The sequence below is a fragment of the Adiantum capillus-veneris genome, chromosome 10 (genome assembly GCF_014529385.1).
Source record: "Adiantum capillus-veneris isolate H3 chromosome 10, ASM1452938v2, whole genome shotgun sequence".
NCBI lineage: Eukaryota > Viridiplantae > Streptophyta > Polypodiopsida > Polypodiales > Pteridaceae > Adiantum > Adiantum capillus-veneris.
Window position 1 is genome coordinate 33,558,680 of NC_140940.1, and position 6,000 is coordinate 33,564,679.

Genomic DNA, 6,000 nt, shown 5'->3' on the forward strand with positions numbered 1-6,000 from the left:
CATTCTATGTTGTACATGGGGTTTTGTTTTAAGGTCCAACACTTGTCCAAGCTAAGATCCATTGAAACATGGAGTAGAGAAACACTCCACCACTTGTCCAAGCTAGGCAACATTGATAGTAGTTGGTTTATTTTGAAGATCCACCACGTGTCTAAGCTAACTCTATTGAAACATAGAGAGAAGCAAAGGTCCACCAACTGTTCAAGCTAGGCTCCATTGAAACATGGACAGAAGCAAGCTCCACCATTTCTCCAAGATAGACTCCATTGAAACATGGAGAGAATCAAAGGTCCACCATTTCTCCAAGCCAAGATCTAGTTGTCCAACCTATAAGGTTATATCTTAAATGGTAATCTTTCTAATCACTTGGAATACCCATGATATGTTTTACATGGGGGTTTGTTCCAAGATCACCACTTGTCCAAGCTAACTCTATTGAAACATAGAGAGAAGCAAAGGTCCACCACTTGTCCAAGCTAGTCTCCATTGAAACAAGGAGAGAAGAAAGCTCCATCATTTCTCCAAGATAGGCTAGCATGGATAAGTGCACCTTGAAACCAACCTTCCTATGAGGCAATAGAGCATATGCTACATATTTTATGTATGCCCCATGCCTCAAATTAAGAAGTTATAGATTAGAAGTGGACCTTGCTTAAATGTCACATGCAATAAATTAAGGAAAAATAGCCAAGTGGATTGTATTCCTCAATGGATCCTTGCTTTCACAAGTTGTGAACCTTGAGTCACTTTTACATTAACTTGGACAAGTGGTGGACCTAGAAACCAAGCTCTCCATGTTGAGATAAGTTGTAGGTAGGACATTAGAACATAGACAACGATAATGGATGCAATATACTCCTCTCCTAATAATCCAATTGATTGAAACCATGATATTTTAGTTGTTTTCATTGTGTATTGTATGTGCATAAAGTGGAATGAGACCTTAAGAAAACTCAAATTTTTGACAAAATCTCTATATTTTATACATGATATATTGAAAGTTGTCCAACCTGGGAATTGGGATTTTCCCACTTTACCTAATATGGTCTTGGTGGAAGATCTCAAAGGGATCTTTAGTGGTTGCCAAGGGTGAAAAAGTCAGTACACTTTACTTGTGTACTGTTAGCACGCAACCTTCAGCTTGTGCAGCAACTACAGAAGTTGACAGTGCGGTGTGGCACTACCGACTTGGGCATATGAGTGCCAAAGGAATGCAAATCCTTCAAACAAAGAAGCTTCTACCAGGTTCGAAAGAAGTTGACTTAGAGTTCTTTGAAGATGTGATTTATGTAAACAAAAGAGGGTAAAAATTTCATTCAAAATCAGAAATGAAAAAAAAATAAAAAAAACTTGAGTTGGTTCATTCTGATGTTTGGGGTCCTGCAAGTACACCATCACTTGGTGGCTCATTGTACTATGTAAACATTCATAGACGATGCGACTAGAAAAACATGGTTTTATGTCATGAAGAATAAATCCGATGTATTTTTCCCATATTTCAAAGTGAAAGCCTTGTGGAGAATGAAACAGGTACCAAGGTTAAATGCCTCAGATCCGACAAATGGAGGCGAATATTGCAGCCAGCTTTTGAAAGCTTTGTGCTAGCAATGGCATTCGAGGCAAAGGACAACCCCAAGGACACCTCAACAAAATGGGATTTCGGAAAGGATGAACAGGCAATCATGGAACGAGCACGAAGCATGCGGTTGATGCAGGCCTACCGCTTGAGCTTGGGCGGAAGCTGTAATGTACGTCTGTGTACTTTAATCAATCGGTCACCCTCAACGGCATTGGATGGGGGAGTTCCAGAAGAGGCATGGACAGTAAACCGGTGAATATATGCATTTCTTCAAAGTGTTTGGGTGTGAGGCTTTCATGCACCATAGATAGAAGCCTAAATCAAAGTTAGATGCAAAGTCCAAAAATGTTTCTTCATTGGCTATGGCTAGAAAGGAGACTTGGGGATCGCCTATGGAATCCTGAAGATGGTAAAATCTTAAGGAGTAGGGATGTAATTTTTATAACGAACAAAATATGTACAAAAGATTACTTGGAAAGAAAACAAACAAAAGAAACAGTGATGATACATGGAGCTTGAGGACGGTGAAGACTCAAGGACTGCAAACGGTGACAATGTGCAACAACGTCAACCAAATGAGGAGCCTCAACCTATTCCCCGAAGATCTACAAGAGCAAGTAGACCTCCAGAAAGGTTTGTTCCTTCCTTCAACCATCTCTTGATCTCAGATTCTGGAGAGCCGGAATCATATGAAAAACTATGCAACATGAATCCAAAGAAAATGGACGAAGAGCATGCAAGTGAGATGGACTCACTACATCGCAACCAAACATGGGAGTTGGTTGAGTTGCCTAAAGGTAAGCGGCACTTCAAAACAAATGGGGTGTACAAGCTAAAGGAAGAAGAAGGGGGAAGAAAAGGTACAAGTCTAGGCTTGTGGTAAAAGGTTTTTCTCAAAAAAAAGGTATTGACTTCAATGAAAATATTTTCTCCTGTTGTAAAAATGAACTCAATTAGGCTTGTCTTAACCTTGTGGCTGCTCATGATCTAAATCTCGAGCAAATGGATGTAAATACGCATTCCCTCACGGTGACTTAGAGGAGGAAATCTACATGCTTCAACCAAAGGGGTATGAAGTAAAAGGTAAGGAGAAAATGGTTTTGCAGATTAAAGAAGAGCTTGTATGGTTTTAAAGCAAGCATCAGACAATGGTACTTGAAGTTTATCGATGGATGTTTTGATCATGGATTCACAAGATGCAACTCGGATCACTGCGTCTACACGGAAGAATTTGGAGATGGAAATTCATCATCCTAATGTTGTATGTTAATGATGACATGTTGATTGCAAGTGCTAACATGCAGGACATCAAAGACCTAAAGAGGATCTTTCCAAATCTTTTTCAATGAAAGATTTAGGTGCTGCAAAGAGGATACTTGTATGAAAATATCAAGGGACAGGACGAAAGAAGACAATAAAGCTATCTCAAGAAGATTACATCAAGAAGGTACTAGAAAGGTTTGCAATGCAAAATGCAAAACCAGTTCTACACCCTTTGGCTGGTCATTTTAAACTAACGAGGATATATGTGTCCAAGACACAAGAGGAGATAGCCTATATGTCTAAAGTTCCTATGCTGCAGCGGTAGGTTCTCTAAAATATGCTATGGTCTGGACAAGGCCAGACATTGCACATGCTGGGAGTTGTGAGTAGTTCATTGGACAACCCAGGTAAAGAGCATTGGCAGCTGTGAAGTGGATACTTAGGTATCTAAAAGGGACAACAAAAAAATGCATTGTATTTTGGAGAAACTGATATTTTTCTAGAAGGGTATGCTGATGCAGATATGGCAGGTGAACAAGATACTCGAGGAGCACTACTGGCTATGTGTTCATGGTTGGAGGCACGGCATTAAGCTGGGCTTCAAGCTACAGAAAGTGGTTTTCACTTTCTACCACGGAAGCAGAGTATGTAGCAACTGACGAGGCAGCAAAGAAATTTCTGTGGCTTCACAGATTCTTAGAAGAGCATGGATTCAAACAAGACAATTGTGCTTTGTAATAGTGAAGCCAAGCGCTATACATCATTTGCGAAGAACTCACTTTTCATTCAAGGACAAAGCACATTGAAGGTGAGATATCACTTCATACCACTCTTTTGAAGAGGGACAACTAACTAGGAAAGGGCATACAAGTGAAAATCCTGTAGACATGTTTACAAAGGTGGTCAAACAAGGAGAAAGTTGAGCTTTGCTCATCTTCAATCGGCATTCAAGGATAAGAAGCCAGAATGAAAGCAGTCACAACAAGGTTTGTTTTTGGAGATCAGTCTCCAAGTGGGAGATTGTTAATATGACCTGATTTCCCTTGTAAATTTCTGTGGTAAAAGCGCACATTTGTAAGGCCACATATGAGGAGAAGCCATCGTGCGTGAAGGAAAATCACTCACCGTAAACCAAAATTTTCACGGACAGAATCCAGGGGCAACTTTAAAGAACTTCTTTTTCGCCGGAATATTCTATTTCGGTCGAAATATGTATGCCCGGATGGCGGCTGAAAGTGGTCGGAAAACAACCGTTTGGTTGGCCGTGGCCGGTAGTCAATGGCCGATGGCCGGTGGTCGGAAGTCAATGGCCGGTGCCGGTGGCCGAATTCAAAAGCGACTGTCTTCTCAAGGCGGCCACACAGGGCGGATTGGAGGGTCCGATTTAGACTTATACGCACAAGGGCGGCTACACATGGCTGTCTCCTCATAAGAGAGGGCAGCCCTTTTGGCTTAAAAGGAGGCCATGGCTTTTTTTTTTTACACACATTTCATAGTGTGAAGTTGATGCACAAGTGAGTGGTTGAGGTGGGGGAAGGGGAAGCAAGCGGGAGCTCCATTAAGGGTATAATCCCTTTGTAACTACTTCTTGTTTTGAAGTAACAAAAGCCAGTGAGTGGCTGCTTTCCCGTGGACTGTAGCCCAACATTGGGTGAACCACGTATATCGTGTGTACTCTCTCTCTCTCTCTCTACTCTATAATCTCGTGTATATAAATCTGTCTCTCTCCATTAAGTAATCTACTCAATTATCTATTTAGCTACGTCTTATTTCCTAACAGTTTTGACCTGGGAAAAGGCTCTTAGGACATGCAATGCAACTTGGTTAGAGAAAGACATGTGGTCAGTGGAAGAAAGGAAAGGGTGTGAGAGACGTCACACCTTTGCATGAGGAGACCGAAAAGTCATTTCGCAAATTTTTTGCAAAACTTTTTTTTTTTTGTAAAAACTAGCCACGTAGGACAAGGAAAGGATGTTTTGAGCATTTTTGCGTCTCACTGAGATATGCAAATTCAGCACCGATTATTAGATATAAAACCTTTCGTGCTCTGATGTGTTAAGGAGGGCGATAGAGAGAACACAGAAGGAGAGAGCTTTGATGGTTGTATGCTCCACCATAGCCCATCAATTGAAGAAGAAGCAATCTCTGGTTGTTTTGTTTTTGGTGTTGTTCCCCCTCCCCTCTCTTCTCGTCAGCTCTGTTGCGCGGTGTTTTCGGGTGTGTGTAGACAGGTGTTCCCCCCTGAGGGTGTGATGTGCAAAGAGAGAGAGAGAGAGAGAGGTGATTGTGTGCTAGGGAAACAAGAAATTGATGTGTTTATGGGTGTGAGGTAAATTGTGGTCCGTGCGAGTGTGTGCACACTGATTTGGGGTGTACTTGCAAGTTTGTTTGAGAAAAGTGTGTGTCTGTGTGTAAGATTCTGTGTGGATAGGGGTGCAATGGAATCCCTGGCTATAGAGAGGAAAACATTGTGTGTGCTGAGTGTGTTCTCTCTTCCCCCTTTCCATCCTCTCTACTCTGTCATCACACCTATCCGCTGCTACCACATGTGCATCAACAAAGAGTCGGATTACCTAAAGCTCTTCCCTAGCAATTGGCCTTGGCACCAATGGACTCGCCAGCACCTGCTTTGCCTGTTGCTTCTTTAAAATATTCTTTGTCCTGCTCTGCGCATAGGTAATGCCTCCTCATACGTGTACGGTCTATCCATCTCGACTTTATCTCGCACTTTTACATGCAAGCAATCCACAAACTTGGTCAACTTCAAAAAATCAGCATTCTCTACAGTAGTTACCTTAACCAACTTGCTCCATATGGCCTCGAACTCCCACACAAATGCTCGCAAATCACCGTCAAGGCTTTGCTTTAGGTTGTCCATCAACTGCTTCACTTCACTCCATTGCATGTCGGCCACATATCGGCTTCGGAATGCCGCCTCCAATGTGTTCCATTCCAGCTTTTCTTCAGCCTGCAAACCCTCGTACCATACCTTTGCTTTGCCACGAACCAAGAGCGGAAAAGCTTAGGCCACTCCCTCTTCTCTTGAAAGGCCGCTCTCCAACAGAAATAGACCATAGTCCTGTAGCCACACTTCAACATCTTGAGCACCTATAAAAGTTGAAAAACCCGAACCACACCATTCTTGTTAGACCCTGGAC

The 6,000-nt window shown here is 42.1% G+C and overlaps 1 pseudogene; it reads right to left on the reverse strand.

The window, feature by feature from the left end:
- LOC147448665 (uncharacterized) overlaps positions 1-5,747 on the reverse strand; it is a 44,649-nt pseudogene extending 38,902 nt beyond the window's left edge.
- Between the last annotated feature and the right edge of the window lie 253 nt (positions 5,748-6,000).